The sequence below is a fragment of the Marmota monax genome, unplaced genomic scaffold, assembly GCF_021218885.2.
Source record: "Marmota monax isolate L192 unplaced genomic scaffold, Marmota_monax_Labrador192_F-V1.1 WCK01_AAM20220418_F8-fsc00025, whole genome shotgun sequence".
Classification (NCBI taxonomy): Eukaryota; Metazoa; Chordata; class Mammalia; order Rodentia; family Sciuridae; genus Marmota; species Marmota monax.
The window spans coordinates 12,767,957-12,784,433 of NW_026691950.1; the positions used below are offsets into that span (position 1 = coordinate 12,767,957).

The window sequence follows — 16,477 nt, forward strand, 5'->3', positions numbered from 1 at the left end:
TAAGTTCACAGTCATTATTTTCCTCAGGACATTTGCTTAATTTTAAAACTATACAAGGGCTAGCATGGTGGTGTGCACCTGTATTCCCAGCTACTTGGGAGGCTAAGGCAAGAGGATTATGAGTTCAGGATCAGCCCAGGCAACCTAGTAAGACCCTGTCTCTTACAAACATTTTTAAGGGGGTTTGGAAGTGGGCAGCTCAGTTATAGAGCTCATGTTTGCTTGATCCCTAGCAGTACAAACAAAACAAAAATTGTACAAGAGGCTGAATAGTTAACTGAAAAACTTTGAAAAGCATAGTGAAATTAACCACCTTTGTATTATTAAAAGCATAAAGACCGTCAAATTTTAAATTGAAAGCCCTGGAATGTAACATCTTGAACAAGCACAAATAAAAGGTAGAGTAACATCAAACTACTAAAATAGCAACCCAGCCTCCTTGTAATTTAAGGTGATCAGCTTCCCTATTTCATCCGCCTAGAAGAAAAGGTAAATATACTCTAGCAGAAATACCATGTCTGGCGTTCATTCAAAAAGAATAAAGCATAAATAAAATAACCAACTTGGCTTAACTGACATTTATAAAACATTCCACCCAACAAGAACAGAATACATGTTCTTTTCTATTGCATTAGAAACATTTACCAAGACAGGCCCTATTCTGGGCTATAAAATAAATGTCAATAAATTTAAAAGAATCTCATGCAATGGAATTAAAGTAACAGATCTCTGTAAAAGTCCTCACATATTCATAAACTAAATAACACACTTACAAATAATTCACAGATCTAAGAAAACAGCCCAGTAGCACAGTGGTGTGTATCTGTAGTCCCAGCTACTAAGGAGGTAAAAAAGGGAGGAGGGCAGGATCTCTGAGGCCATGGATTAGAGGCCAACCTTGGAAATAGAAAGACCCCCAACTCAAAAAGACAGGGGTGGGGCCGGGAGGGATTCTTAAGTATCTTAAACTGAAAATGAAACAATATATCAAAACTTGTGAACAGTTGGAATAAGGATTGAAGCATGTTTACATTAAAAAGGAAAAGAAGGTCACAAATCAATGCCCTCAGCTTCCATCTTAAGATACTGGGGAGGGACAAATTAACCCCCCCAAAAGCTGAAGAAAGCAAATAATAAAGATCAGAATAGCCAGGCATTGTGGGGCACTCCTGTAATACCAGGCACTCATGAGGTTGAGGTAGGATAATGACAAGTGTGAGATCAGTCTGGGCACTCAGCATGACCCCGTCTCAAAATAAAAGATGATAAATACTGGAGATGTACCTCAATGGTAGAGCAGTCCTGGGTTCAATCCCCATTACAACAAAAAAATAATAACAATTTTAAGAGAGTAGAAATAAGGAAATTAAAAAACTAGAGGAAGTCAGTTAAACTAAAAGCTAACTCTGAGAATTTCAATAAAATAAATCTCTAGCCAGACTGATAAAAGAGAAAAAGAAGACCCCAATCACCTGTAACGAGTAATATTAAATCTCTACAGGTTATACATAAATGAGACTATTTTCTATAAATATTAAAAGAAAAACGACAGAATATTATAAACAACTTTATGCAAGTAAATTCAGTGACTTCAATGAAATGGACAAGTTCCTTAAAAATCTTGACAGGCTTTTAAGACACAATCATACAACACATGACCAATAACCAGCAAAGACACAATAGAAGCGACCGATGATGATGGGGATGATGAAATTAATAGGCAAGCATTTAGATAACTATAACTAGCATGTTCAAGGGAATTTAAAAATCTATAAAGTAGAATCAAGTGAAGTTTCTAGAACTCAAAAAATTACACTGCAAAATTAAGACCACAATATATTGATTTAAATAAAAGAGAAGACAGTTTTGGAATACTGGACAATAGGCCAATAGAAGATATCAAAACTGAAATATAGAAATTAAAACAAAATTTTTGGAGACAAGTGGAATATGGTAACTAGAAAAATGCATTACAATTAAACCCCCCCAAAAGAAGTAACATTTAGAAAGGTAATAACAGAATTTTCCAAACTAGAAAGCATTAAGCTACAGATTTTAAAAACTAATATATTGCAACATACTTATAAAAGAAAAGCACACCTCAATACATAATAGCCAAAGTGCAATAAAACTAAGAAAGTTTCAAAAGTAGCCAAAAAAACACCAGACACACTATTCCCCACAGTAATATTGCTGACACATTACTCTCAACAAGATAGGTAGCTAATTTCAAGGGGAAACAAGGAAGCCAGAAAGCAAGGAGACATTTTTAAAAGGCTGAAAGTTAATTACCACTTTATAAATTTAGTGAAAATATCCTTCAAATAAAGAGCACTGGAAAAGGTAAATATGAGCAAAAACTGTCCAAAACCCATATTAATAGTATCTGGGAGTTTAATATGTGTATAAATAAAATGCAGAAAACTAACAATGCAAAAAAGTTGGAACAGGGGCTGGGGATGTGGCTCAAGCGGTAGCGTGCTCGCCTGGCATGCGTGCGGCCCAGGTTCGATCCTCAGCACCACATACAAACAAAGATGTTGTGTCCACCAAAAACTAAAAAAAATAGATATTAAAAAAAATTCTCTCTAAAGTTGGAACAGGAATTAAAGAAGAACTGGAATCACTGGGAAGTGTAAAGGTAGTAATTTGTATTACATTATTAAGGATTCTTGACTTTATCTCTGGAATAATCACTAAAGATAAACTAAAAATATGTAACAAGTTAATAAAATGAAAAATTTGAATAAAATAATTTGATTGTGACACAAAAGGAAGCAAAAAAGAAAAATAAAAATTCAAAACAGATAAAAGCTATTTTCAAGAGAAAATAGATATGACCTTAAAGTTAATGGCAGGTAGCAGGGAATGTATGGGGTAAGCAAAATTGTTCTTCATGGCCAGGGAAGTGAGAAAGAGGAAGAGACTAAGGTCCCATAATATCCTTTATGGGCACACCCATAATAACCTCAAGACCTTCCTAAGCCCCACCAATTCCCAAGACCACTGCCCTGGGGAGCACATCTTTACCACACAGACCTTTGGGGAACATGCAGATCCAAACAATTACATTAATATTTCTTTTATTTCTCTTCTTCCTTATATAATTTTTGCATTTCTAGTGGAACTATCTGATAAGTTGCAAAATAAAATTTAAGTCCTACCTTTTTTCATTTTAATTTGTAGGGATGTTTTTCCTAAATAACTTCTAATTATCTCAATGAAAATTTTACTTTTAAACATAGGCGACAACCAGTCATCAATTTGTGAATCAAAACTTTACTTGCCAAAGCTTTTTTAAAGAAAAATGCAATACTATTTATCTTGGAAACATGTTCTAGTGAAACTTTTATTATTCTTAATTACATAAAAAGGTCATGTTCCCCCAAGCTCACTATGTAAAAATAAACTCTAAACAACTTATTGGCAAGAAAAAAAGAAAAGAGTACGGTTGGTACACACTATGAAAATAACAGAAATAGTGAATAAATATTTGTTTTTAAGTTATTTCCATTGTTATATTATTTAATTCACATAATACTATGAACTTCACACAATCTCATGAATTAATATTATCTTCACTTTTTTTTTTTTTTTTGGAGGCAGGATCTCACTGTGTGCCAGGGCTAGTCTCAAACTCATGAACTCAGGTTTTCTTTCCATCTCAGACTCTTAAGTCCTAGGACTACAGATCTCATCATTGTGACCAGCTACTCTACTCTTAATTAAGAAACAGAGGTACAAGAGCTGACATAATTTGTGCCTGGTCATATACCCAATATTTGGTAGAAACAAGATCTGAATGCCAAACAGGTTAGTTACAGAACAGGGCACTCTTAACCACTACAACATACTATAAATATAAGTAAGCAAAACACCTTGATAAAGAAGTTTGTAGACTTTGCTATCAAATTTCAGGTATTAAATAAGAAGCAGCTCTATTCAGAATAAAACCAAGTATTTTAACAATCTAGTCAGTCACTTAGAGAAAACATACATCTAAAAACTTCCCAGTTTCTTGATAAAAGCTTTTAAAAGGGCAGTGATTATCAAAAATAATATTTATTAAAGCATTTGAAAGTGTACAATTCCCAAATTAGACAACCCATTACAACTATTGTATTTATCTTTAAGATCATATCTATTTCCTCTTGAAAAGAATTTAGGGTAACAGTCTTCTTAATTTAAACTGTAAGATGTAGTATTCATTAATATTTATGTCTAGGAGTTGAATGAAATGTCAAGGTCTCCTATGAAAAACTAATGTCCACTATGTGAACAAAAAAGAACTATTCCTTGGTATTTATATTTTTTATTTAAGGAAGTGTTTTTGGACCAATAAAATTCTCCACTGAACTTAAGACTATTATAAGAAATGTTACAGATCAAATTTTAACTGGGCAGACTGCTTCACAGATTGCCATGCTACTTAGAAGGCTTGTATAAGAATATTAGTACCCAAATGATTTATACTGATGAAACACAAAGTTAATTTAATGCATTCAAAGCAAAAGATGTTTTAGAGAGAAAACATATCACAAAAATCTTAGATTAGGGGCTGGGGATGTAGCTCAATGGTAAAGCACTTGCCTAGCATGCTCCAGGTCCTGGGTTCAATTCCCTGTAAAACACAAACAGACACACACACACACACACACACACACAATATCTTGGATTCACTTCATTATTGTGGGTCATTAGTAGATAATTTATTATATACTTAAGGCATTTCCTCCCCCCACCAATACACAAAATTTCAGCTAGGCAAACCTGTCCAGCAACTCAGGAGGCTGAGGAGTAAGATCACAAGTTTGAGTACAGCCTGGGCAACTTAAGAAGACCATGTTCAAAACAAAACATAAAAAGGGGCTGGGGATGTAGCTCATTGGTAGTGCACCACTGGGTTCAATCCCCAGTACCATAAAAGAAAAATAAAAAATCATGTAGAAAAATAGTGACATGAAAATACGTTGATTAGGGGCTAGGATTGTGGCTCAGCAGTACAGTGCTCGTCTAGCACATGCAAGGCTCTGGGTTTGATCCTCAGCACCACATATAAATAAATAGATAAATAAATAAAATAAAGGTATTGTGTCCAACTACTTCTAAAAAATAAAAAATATACATTGATTAACAGTTAATAGAATAATTTGCACTGTAGTGGATGCACTACAGGCCTGTACCATTCTGCATCTGTAACTGTATATATACTTACATAATGGCTCAACAAAATGCAATAAAGAAGATAGTCCAAAAGACTAACAATGGCTTCTCTTGATGATAAGATTTCCAATGATACTTTTAAAATTCAAACTGTGTTTTTTTAGTTTTTCCCAAGTTTTCTACTGGAATATACTATTCTTATAATTAAGGGAGGACATTAAGAAAGTCAACTATTTGCATGAAATCATATTTTAACATAAATAATAAATTCTTAGCTAGGTAAATATTTTAACCTTCATTGGTACAATTCCCATTTATGTGTGTTTTCTTTTTAATACAAAAACCTTTTTACATGAACCTGTATTTTCATTTTCCACTATTTGTAGTGAGAATTTAAATGTAAATTACTTGAGGAATTTTTGTCTTAATATTTGACCTTAGTTTTTGAAAAGCAAAAAGTAAATCGTATCCAACAGACTTTAAAAATCAAAGACATTTCATAAAAATTTGCTTTTTATAAATGATTTTTCTCTGGAGACTTCTAAGTCTTAAAATAATAAGCAGAACTGGTGATGTAATTCAGTTTGCAGAGTGCTTGCCTAACATGCAGGAAAGCCCTGGATTCAAACTCTAGAACCACAAAAATAATAATAATAAGCAAAATTACTTCTCTATGAAATATACAAATAAAATAATAACTCGGTTAAACTATATTTATCAGAATGAGTTTAGGTAATTCAATATTTGCATAATAAAAAACACTGAGAAAAACAGGAATCTCTTCACTTAATTCATGGAAAATACACAGAGCAGGGCTATTAACAAATGGTGGTAAAAGAACCTATAAATATAAATGTCTGGGGCTGGGTTTGTGACTCAGTGGCAGAGCACTTGCCTGGCATGTGTCTGAGTTCGATCCTCAGCACCACATATAAATAAAAAAATAAATAAATAAATGTACATCAACAACTAAAAAATATTTTTAAAAAATATATACATATATATGTATATATACACATATATCATATAGTTACACAGTCAATCAGAAAGGATAAATTTCTTTGACTCTTGAAAGCATTCTACAAATTATTTATCTAATTCCATCCGGAATTTTAGACTCAGAAGAGGAGAAAATATAATGTCCGATGGTATAATGCCAACAAGAAACAATATTTCAAAAAATATTTTCACTTTATGTAACCACAAAAACTAGAAGGAAACAGACACATACAAAAAAAGTTTTGCTATAATGTGGAACTAATTTTCGCCCCATGATGATGTTTTTATTAAAATATTAACAGCAAATAAGCATCTTATTTGACATAGTACCAAAAGTAAAAATGTGAAGAGAAAATGATATAGGACAAAACAACTTTTTTTAAAATACTAACATTGCCTGACACATTTGATGATAGACAACAATTAACTGATAGCATTAGATTTCCCAATTTAATATTTCTAACAATTCTGAAATCTAAAGATTACAGACTAATATAATTAATGACCAAATAAAACAAGTGTCTCTTTCCAGTGGGAATGCTTTAAAAAAAAATACTATTAAAATAGCCACCAGTGTCACAGATACCTCCTATAATGTTGCAACTTAACTCCTTAACATCAAGAGCAAAGATATGAACTTTTTAAGTTTGTTCTATTCTTCCTTTCCTATTTAAAAGGTTGAGGTAGAATATTCTCCCTCAAAATCCACAAACAAATCAAAAGGCTGGCAATAATCTCAGCATTAAAAAACTTTGTATTTTTAAATTTTTTTTATTAGCTGCTCAAGACAATACAATGATCTTTACATATCATACATTTGATTCAAATAGGGTATGAATTCTCATTTTTCCACGTGTTTACAGATTTCAGGATCACACTGGTTATACATCCATGTGTATACATACAGCAATCCTAGTGTCAGTTGTATTCAGCTGCCCTCCCTATTCCCCCGTCTCCTCCCCTCCCCTCCCCTCACCTCTCTCTACCCATTCTACTGTGACACTTAACTCTCTTTTTTTTCCCTTCCCCCTCACACCATCATATATGTATTTTGTGTAACAATGAGGGTCTCCTTCCATCTTCGGTGCAATTCCCCTTCTCCCTCCCATTCCCTCCCACCTCTCTTACTTGTTTAGTGGTAATCTTCTTCTCATGCTCTTCCTTCCTACTCTGTTTTGAGTCACCTCCCTTATATCAGAGAAGACATTCGGCATTTGTTTTTTAGGGATTGGCTAACTTCACTTAGCATAATCTGCTCTAGTGCCATCCATTTCCCTGCAAATGCCATGATTTTGTTTTTTTAGTGCTGAGTAATATTCCATTGTGTATAAATGCCACATTTTTTTTATCCATTCATCTATTGAAGAGCATTTGGGTTGGTTCCACAATCTAGCTATTTTGAATTGTGCTGCTATGAACATTGATGTAGCTGTGTCCCTGTAGTATGCTCTTTTTAGGTCTTTTGGATATAGTCTGAGAAGGGGAATAGCTGGGTCAAATGGTGGTTCCATTCCCAGCTTTCCAAGGAATCTCCATACTGCCCTCCAAATTGGCTGCACCAATTTGCAATCCCACCAGCAATGTACAAGTGTACCTTTTTCTTCTAAAATATCTTTTCAAATCTTGTTTTACTATGAATGTGCATGCTCTTTAATCTTATTAGAATTAATCACTGAACTCAACTGTACTGCAGAGTCAATTGTACTGCACCTTTCTACGTACCCTACATAGTTGTAAGTAATAGTTTTAATATTTTGAATTTTCTGCAATCTCTATCACCTGAAAAGTTTCAAATAACTTGGAACTTCTTTGTAACTTGGTTTAAAAAAAAAAAAACAAGAAGGAGGTAGGTTCTGTGAGAGTGGAAGGGTTGGGTACTATTTATCTGTTGTCAGTTAAGCATAAACCAAACTAAAGAAGTCCCTAAAAGTTGAACTCCAGAGTCCTATAAAAAAAAAAAAAAAAATCATGGAATCTAAGTCTTCGTGCTGACTTCAGTCTACATGAGTTCAATCTATACAGATAAACCTCACATCAGTTTGATTTCCCTGCAAACTATAAATACCTCCAAACCGACTGGCCCCTCACCAGTAAAAAGATGAGTATCCTAAGGGGTTTATCACATATTAAACTTTCTGACATACTCCAGGTCATCTCCCTGTCCTGTAGTTAGGAAAGAAAAAAAAAAAAAAAAGTCCAGAATAGAGACAAACTAGCAGAACAAACCATGAACACACCAATTCAGTTTGCAAGATTAAAAAAGGATATATCTGTAAATAAAAAGAACTAGGATATACACCAAAAAGATAACAGTGATTGTTTCCAAAGACAGATGTGAGACAGAAATGGAAACGTATAAAGAGGGTTTTTGCTTATTATAAATACACTATATTGTTTTAATTTTTCATAAGTGTCACTTCTGTAATTTTAAAAATCAAATTTTGAAATGTTATTTCATTTGTTAAAAAGATTGAAAAGATCTACATACATGGAGTTCAAATGAAAAGTGTCATTCTGTACTACTGTGGCTACTACCTAGCCTACAAAATAAAAAAGATCATTATTACTAAAGATGCACACAGCAACTGTTAAACCACCTCTATTAACTACTTTGACTATATAATATTAGGTCACAGAGAGAGTTGAGTAGGCCCTCCCTAAAATTATATCCACTCTGACAACCCTGTTTTTCAGTCTTAACTTCATTAAAAAGGTGAGACTGACAAAACTAAAAAATCATTAACACAATGCTTAGAATGATTCATAGCCAACATAACACTGCTTCTCAGTTTTATTTCTCATAAGAAATAAATACGCATGTGTGTATATGTGAGCACACACACACTCTCACACATAAATTTATATTTCACTGCAATTCATGACTGATTTCCTTAAGGCAAAGAAAAGTTTCCCAACCTGAAAAGCACCCTAATTTAGACAATTAAATTTATTAACATTTTATTATCATTACAATGGAGTGTTCAAATTTTGAAGTCAATAAAAGCAAAACTTTATACAATTCTAACTCCTGAAAAAAGGGGTAACACAAACTATACTCTGAAGAAAGCAGCATAACCCAACTGTTGTGCCAAAGGTAAACATGGTTATTAATTACCTTAACAAGGCAAATCAACGTTTTTTTTGTCTGTTTTTTTATTTTAACACTAAGAAAAACCATATGGAAAATGGCCAAAATCACCATCAGTTAGGCAACAAAAACCACCTAAATTATTTCAAGGTGGAGTTTTGTTTAACCTGGTTTATTAGTCCATAATATAGTCCCAAAATTTTAAAACTCTAGACATACACATGATACATCTATATCCCACCCTTCCTATCATTATTAGTTTTCTGGTATCCTCCTAGTTACTCTATTAACAGGAGAACAAATGCAAGTTTAGGCTGTTATTACAACTCGACCAACACATAAAAGAGCACATTGTTCTACAACTTGGTTTTTGGGTTTTGTTGTTGTTGTTTTTTGTTTTGCTCTATGACAAATTTTTGAGATCTTTCCACGTCAGTGCACAGAAAGTTTCCTCATTCTTTTTCCATAGTTGATTGTGACTAGTTCTACCACATTTTCAGTCTGCCTTCTTCAGGCTAACCTTTAATGACATTCTGTTCGGTCAAATACTTAACACAGGAATTAGTTTCCTTCCTAGAAGGAGATTTTAAAACAAACCAGATTTGAGGTGTCGTTTTGAGGGATGTTTCAGAAAAAGCCATTCATTCTATAAATCACATCTTTTTTAAAAGAATGTTGATTTCCAAACAGGTAGGAGGGGAGAAATAATTCCACAAGTCTGTCCGCTGATCACTTAAAGCAATCTTAAAAGTGAAATTACCTTTACTTTGATTTGGGGGATCAGCGTACTAATCAAATCAAAATGACTGTAAAAGTTTCTTCTTGTGCTTTTCTTTCACTGCAAGAGAAAGAAAACATTCTTTTAAGAAGGCTAGAAAGCCTACTAAGCATGACATTCTAACAGCGAAAAACCACAGCCCGACTTATCTGTCATCTGCCAGGTCAGAGGCCACGCTTTCATCTTTCAGGATTCTACCGTCTATTCTCAACAGAACGACTTCTACACCAAAGAAAAACACCCTCCCGAAAATACACTGCGGCTCTACGGGTCAGAGATTACACACCAGCGGCCGGAGCGCCGGGACCATCTCCAGGGAAGCCAGCTTCGCAGACGGAAAGGGATCCAGAAACTCCGGTCGCCGCGGCGAATCGGAGCTCGAGGCGCCCGTCAGGGCAGAAGGGAAGCCCGGCGCCGCGCCCTCCAGCCGCGCGCAGCTCAAGTCCGACGCCCCGCGCCTCGCGCTCCCCAGGGACCGAGCCCCGGAACCACGACCACTAACGGAACCAGCCCACGGGCGGCGGCAGCGGCCGCTCGGACTGCGGACGGCGACGCGCGGCAGGGGCGCCAAGAGGGCGGGGGTTCCCCGGAGGAGCTGGCCGCCCCAGCGCCCCATTGGGCGCCGCTCCAAACGTGCCCGAGTGGTGACAGGAATAAAAGTGGGTCACAAGGCCTAGCGGGTCCCGGGCGAAAGCCCTCTCGGCACCAGGCTAGCTTTCCCGGTCGCACGGCCGCTAGAACCGGCTGGAACCCGGTCACCCTCCGGTCACCGGGGCCCGCCGCGCACCCCAATCCCGCCCCTGCCTCGCAGGTAACCCCAGCTGCCCCCGAAGCCCCGAGGCCCCCGAGGGCCTCCGCCCCAACTCCCGGCAAGAGGCACGCTAAGCAAGACGCAAAACTTGGGCTTCAGCTCCCGCCTTCCCCTCCTTGGCCGCCGCCCCCCGGCCCCACACACCGCCCCCCGCTCCCTCCCCTTGCCCGCGCCCTCACCGTGTGGCTTGCGGCGGCTCCGGCTGCTTCCCTCCCCCACCCAAGACTCAGGCTACGGCTACTCGGAACCGCCAACCGGCTGCGTCCAGGAGACACCGTGGCTTCCAGCGCCAGCAGCACCTGGGGCTGCGAGTGGCGCCCCCACCCACCCCCAAAAATTCACCGCTACTGCCGCCCGCTCCTCCTCCCCCTCCCTCCCTTCCCCTCCTCCACCGGCACCGGCAGCACGCATGCGCCACCGGGACAAGCCAACCGGTGGACGTCAGGCTCGGGCCCACCCGGTGGGGCGCCACTCACCGGGTGCGCGCACGCGGCGGCGGCCAGATTTACCTCGCGCTCTCGCTGCCCGGGGTTTCCTTTTTTAAAGCGGTAGCCGCGAGAGAAGTCCGTGATTGCGCTCCCTCCCGGCGCATGCGTTGTCAGTGACCCCCGGGTTCCGCGGTCAGCCGAGGCTCTGCGTTCGCCCCTCCCCTCGCGCTCGCTTTCCCCGGCGCGTCTCGGTGCGCATGCGACTTGCCCCGTTAGACAGCGCGGAGCTGCGCCAGGGAATCCCGGGCGCCCGAGACTCCCGCTCCCTCGGGCCGTGAGTGTACGCGCTCTGCGGTCGCCGAAGGAAACCGGGATCTCCCGGCGCCCCCTTCCCTGAGCCTCCCGGGAGGGCACCGGTTATGGAAAGCCTGGGAGGCGGGACCAGGGAGCTTTAGCGGTAGGTCTGGGCTTCTTTGGCTTTCACCATGGATGCTGGGCAAGGAGGTGAAGAAATAGCTTCCTGACGGGTAAGAGATCCAGAGGCCAGAAAGGGGATGCTCTCTTCCTTGAAAAGCAGAGCTTTGCTGAGTCCAGGCTAGGCTTTTCCAGTGTTGGATGGACACGCCTCAGCACTCTGGTTTCCTCTCCTGGAGGTTGCGAAGATTCCTGGACCACCAGTGACCCTGGAGGCGCGCGTCTTCGAGTGCTTCTTACTGGCTGGTGGTTGGGCTGGGGAGACACGACCTGCACCTTCAGCCGCAGCAGTGGGGCAAGAGGTCTGGATGTATTTGCTCATTTGCAGTTTCCCCGCTGGCCTTTTAGTGAAAACCAAGTGACAGTGTAATGGAAGACGTGGGTGCAGGGATGGGGAGGTGGACACGCAAAGAGGATGGACCAGGATCATAATTTGCTCTGTTTTTTTGTTTTTTGTTTTTTTTTTTTTTTTTTGGTTAGAACAGCGTGTGAATATTTAAAGCTTACCTGGGGAAAGAGGTGAAATTACTTCCCCTGATGCTTGAAATACAATTGGTCCAAGTGAAAAAAGAACATCAGAGTTGAAGAACTTAATCCAGATCCCTGATCTTTCACCTGAGCATTTTTCTTTGGGAAGTGGAAAAGCATGATTTATTAATTACTCCATTTAGTAGAAGGAATTTTAATAGACGTTTCTGTTTGTTCCGCATTCACTCCCATTCTGATAATTTCATTTGGAGAAATATCCTCCCTCTACCCAGTCCATATGGTCTGGAAAGGACATCAGGGGGAAAGTATATTTGAGTTGATCTTGGATGTTACCTCTTTTCCAGTGGATCTGAATCTGGAAGAATGGAGGACTGGAGCCAGCTTTTCATGCATGATTAATGAGAAAGTACCCTGGGGCGGGGGCGGGGGTGGTGCAGATTCAAAGATGGATATTTGGCCTAAAGTCATGTTTGATGTCACGGAAACCATTGTAAACTAGGTTGCTCTGGAAATTTCAATTAAAATAATAAATTCTTGGATGTGTTTTATTGCTAGAACCATGACAAGTTTTCTGTCACCCGCAATTAAGAGTCCTAATACTGTTAGGTAGCAAGAGAATAATACTGATGAAATAGGTTGCAGCCAGACAAGAGAATTTAAATGTTTCTAGGGTCTGATGTTTGGATTTTATCCTGAAGACAGTGATCACTTTTCATATTTCACATCCTCTAGTATACATATTTCAAAAATACCTTTGCCCTTTTGAGTGGCTTCATTGTCCTCTTAGTCACCAGAATCAAACTATGTTCATCTGACTCCTCCCCTTTTCATATTCTGTGTTTAATTATTTACAAGACCTGTTGATAATCTCATTTTTCTGCTCAGTCCTCTGCCAATGCTCATATATTTCCCATAGTTCAGTTCAAAACTCCTTTCTCCCCATATTCTTTCCCAGAAAAAAGTTATTCCTAATGGTTTTTCCAACTTCCCCACTCCTGTTTCCATTAAACAAAAATACTGTCTCATGGTTTCATAGATCCTAAATTAATGTCCTCCAGCCTAAACACAATTTTTTGCATAATTCAGATATTCTGTCACTCCATGTATGCCTTGCTATCACTTAAACTAATCATTTCCAACTCTTTTCAACTTCCCTGTTATTCTTTAATTTCTTCATCTGTAAAATGAGGATAATAAGTCCATCTCATGAGATAATTGGAAGAAGATTGGGGGGGGGGGCGTGTATAATGATACCTGGCACATAAGAAATCCATTAAAGTGTTCACCATTTTTTTTAATCAATGATTTTTTTCTATAATTCCCTTATCTCCTTTGCTCAGATTCTTCCTCTATCTCCTATGTTCCATCAGTCACAAATTGTGTCTATTCTTTTATAGTACCTCTCTCATCCGTCCTGTCAATGACATTCCTAGTGCTACCAGCACCATTTAGAGTGAATTGGAAAATAAGAAGCTTAAGATATGCATAATAGAAAACAAAAGTAATTTCTTTTTAATGTATGGTTTAGTCAATTACTCATATTCTTTCTAGTCCCATTAAAATATAGGGAAGTAGAAGATATTGTGGACTTCATAGTCAAAGTTTAGGCTTAAATCCTGACTAAAACTTCCTAAGCTGAGGGACACTGAGCAAGTAATTCCTCTGAGTGTCAGGGTTCTTATCTGTAAGTTGTGAGAATAAACATTTCAGAGAATTATCTCTTGGGTGTTGAAGATGGTGGTTGTAGATCTTTACAATTTATTGTTGGAACCCTAGGAAGTTTAAAATGACTCACAACTTTTTAACTCCAGCCTACACTTCTCCTTTGGGTTCCATACACATATGTCCAATGACCTACTTGATGTCTCTTCTTAGGCATTTCAGATATCATAGATACCCCCTTCAATTTGTTCTCTACCAAGCAACAAGAATTTGCTTTTGGAGCTGAGATTGTGGCTCAGCAGTAGAGCGCTTGCCTGGCATGTTCAAGGCCCTGGGTTCCATCCTCAGAACCTCATAAAAATAAAGAAAGATACTGTGTCCAACTAAAACTAAAAAATATTTTGTATATTTATTTTTTAGTTTTAGTTGGACACAATATCTTTATTTATTTTTATGTGGTGCTGAGAATCGAACCCAGTGCCTCACACATGCACTTAAGCCACATCCCCAGCCCCCCAAAATAAATATTTTTTTAAAAATAATGTTACTTTGAATATATAAGTGGAATGACATTATGTTTCTTTTTAATATCCTTTTATCATTCATTTCCCATTTCATCCAGACTGTAATCGTGACCATTATACCATTTGGATCTGGTCCCTGCCTAGTTCTCCAATCTCATATCCTATAATTTTCTCCCTTTTCTGTAACACCCACCCAGAAACTTCTTTTTAATTCCTTACTAATCTCTCTGCTCCCAGGCTTTAGTACCTGTCATTCCATTGCCTGACCTACCACCCCACCTTATCTCATGGCTGGCTCCTCACCATTTATATCTCAAAGATACAACTACTGTTAAAGTAGATCTCCCACCTCCCTATTCAGTACCCACAGAAAATCTCTTTTATTGTGTCCACTATTTACCCCATAATACTTTTTTTAAATTACATGTATTTAATACTTGTTTTCTTATATATTAACTATCATTCCTATTACCACTTGATAAGTAGGAAAAGAACTATTTGTTTTGTTAACTACTATATATGCAGCATCCATTCCAATGCCTGAGGTAATAAATAATTGAATGAATGAAATGATATGTAAACATACTTTTTAGAATCATCTTTGTATTCCAAATTATGATTGTGGGCAGACTGTTGTCAAGAGGTAGCCTTGGGCTGGGACTATGGCTCAGTGGCAGAGCGCTTGCTAGCACATATGAGGGTATGAGGCACTGGGTTCCATCCTTAGCACCACATAAACATAACAAAGGCATGCTGTCCATCTACAACTATAAAATTTTTTTATTTTTTAAAAAAAAGGTAGCCTTAGTAATGCATATGAAAGGAGAGGTAAAAAAAATTTTTTAAATAAAAAGGAGAGGTAAACTGAAATCAGCGAAATTTGATGTAACAATAATACTGCACTGACAACTGAATATTTGAGCACCCACAAGAATATGTAATACTATAAAATAACTTACACCTGTATAAGATGCTGAGTAAAGTCCAAAGTAAAACTAAACCTATCATAGCCAAAACTTCCAACTCCACGCTCTCAACCATATAAGCACAATGCTTGGGAAGAGGGGAACTTCAAATCACTGAAACTGTGTCTTCATAGGATTCTGGTAAGTATTGTGGCTTTTCCTTTTTATGCCCCATCCCACACCAACTTAAGTGAAAAAGTTTCCAAAAGAATTTGCTAGAGAAACTGGAGGCAATTGTAGACAGGAAACTGGTATCTCATCCACTAGCACATTGGTGGATATTGCCCTATATTTACCTGAACATGGGAAGAAAGACTTAGAGAGAAATGGCTGACCAGGGAGTGGGCTAAAGTAAAACAATCTGCACTTCCACCGAAGGGCAAGAGAAGGATATGTAAATTTCTCAAGGATCAACTGATACCATGTAGAAAGTGCTGTATAGGTTTGAACCATCTTGACATTTATGGGGAAAGGAAATTCCAGCAGCAAGAAGCTATGTACACCATTGGGGGAGAAAGCAAAAAGATTAGAAGAGACAGGGCCAATTTTGATCCATGGAGAACTCAATGTACAATTCATGGAAGAGTGAGCATTTGCAATATGGATTGTATATTTATCCTTTTTCTCCTTCCCAGTTCTCAGCATGAGGGGGGAAGAAAAGAGAACTGATTAAAAACAGTTCTTAGCCAGGTGTAGTGGCAAATGCCTGTCATCCCAGCTGCTCAGAAGACTGAAGCAGGAGGATCATGAGTTCAAAACCAGCTCCAGCAACTTAGCAAGGCCCTAAGCAACTTAGGGAGACCTGTCTCTACATAAAATATAACAAAGGGGGCTGGGGTTGTAGCTCAGTGGTAGAACTCTTGCCTGGCACATATGAAGCATTGGGTTCAATCCTCAGCATCACATAAAAAAAATAAAAAATAAATAAGTAAATAAGATATTCTGTTCCTCTACAGCATATGTATATATAACAAAGGGCTGGGGGTGTGGCTCAGTGGTTAAGTACCTGGCATTCCATCCCAGGTACCAGAAGAAACAAATAACAACAACAAAAAAAATTCTTTTCATCTTCAGAGTTCCTTGAGTCATAAATTCA

The 16,477-nt window shown here is 38.3% G+C and overlaps 1 protein-coding gene across 14 annotated transcripts in view; it reads right to left on the reverse strand.

Annotated features, from left to right (window-relative positions):
* The window catches only part of Clock (clock circadian regulator), a 112,631-nt gene extending 101,147 nt beyond the window's left edge, over positions 1–11,484 (reverse strand). For 5 of the 14 annotated variants that reach the window (XM_046464607.2, XM_046464304.2, XM_058585832.1 and 2 more), the window contains exons 1-2: positions 11,019–11,173; positions 10,011–10,088 (exon numbers count right to left, since the gene is read on the reverse strand). The gene's annotated coding sequence lies outside the window, so the exon portion shown is untranslated. Of the gene's footprint in view, positions 1–10,010; positions 10,089–10,314; positions 10,474–11,018; positions 11,174–11,315 lie in introns of those variants that run through there. The other 9 variants (XM_046464548.2, XM_046464262.2, XM_046464002.2 and 6 more) reach the window with 3 other exon arrangements.
* Between the last annotated feature and the right edge of the window lie 4,993 nt (positions 11,485–16,477).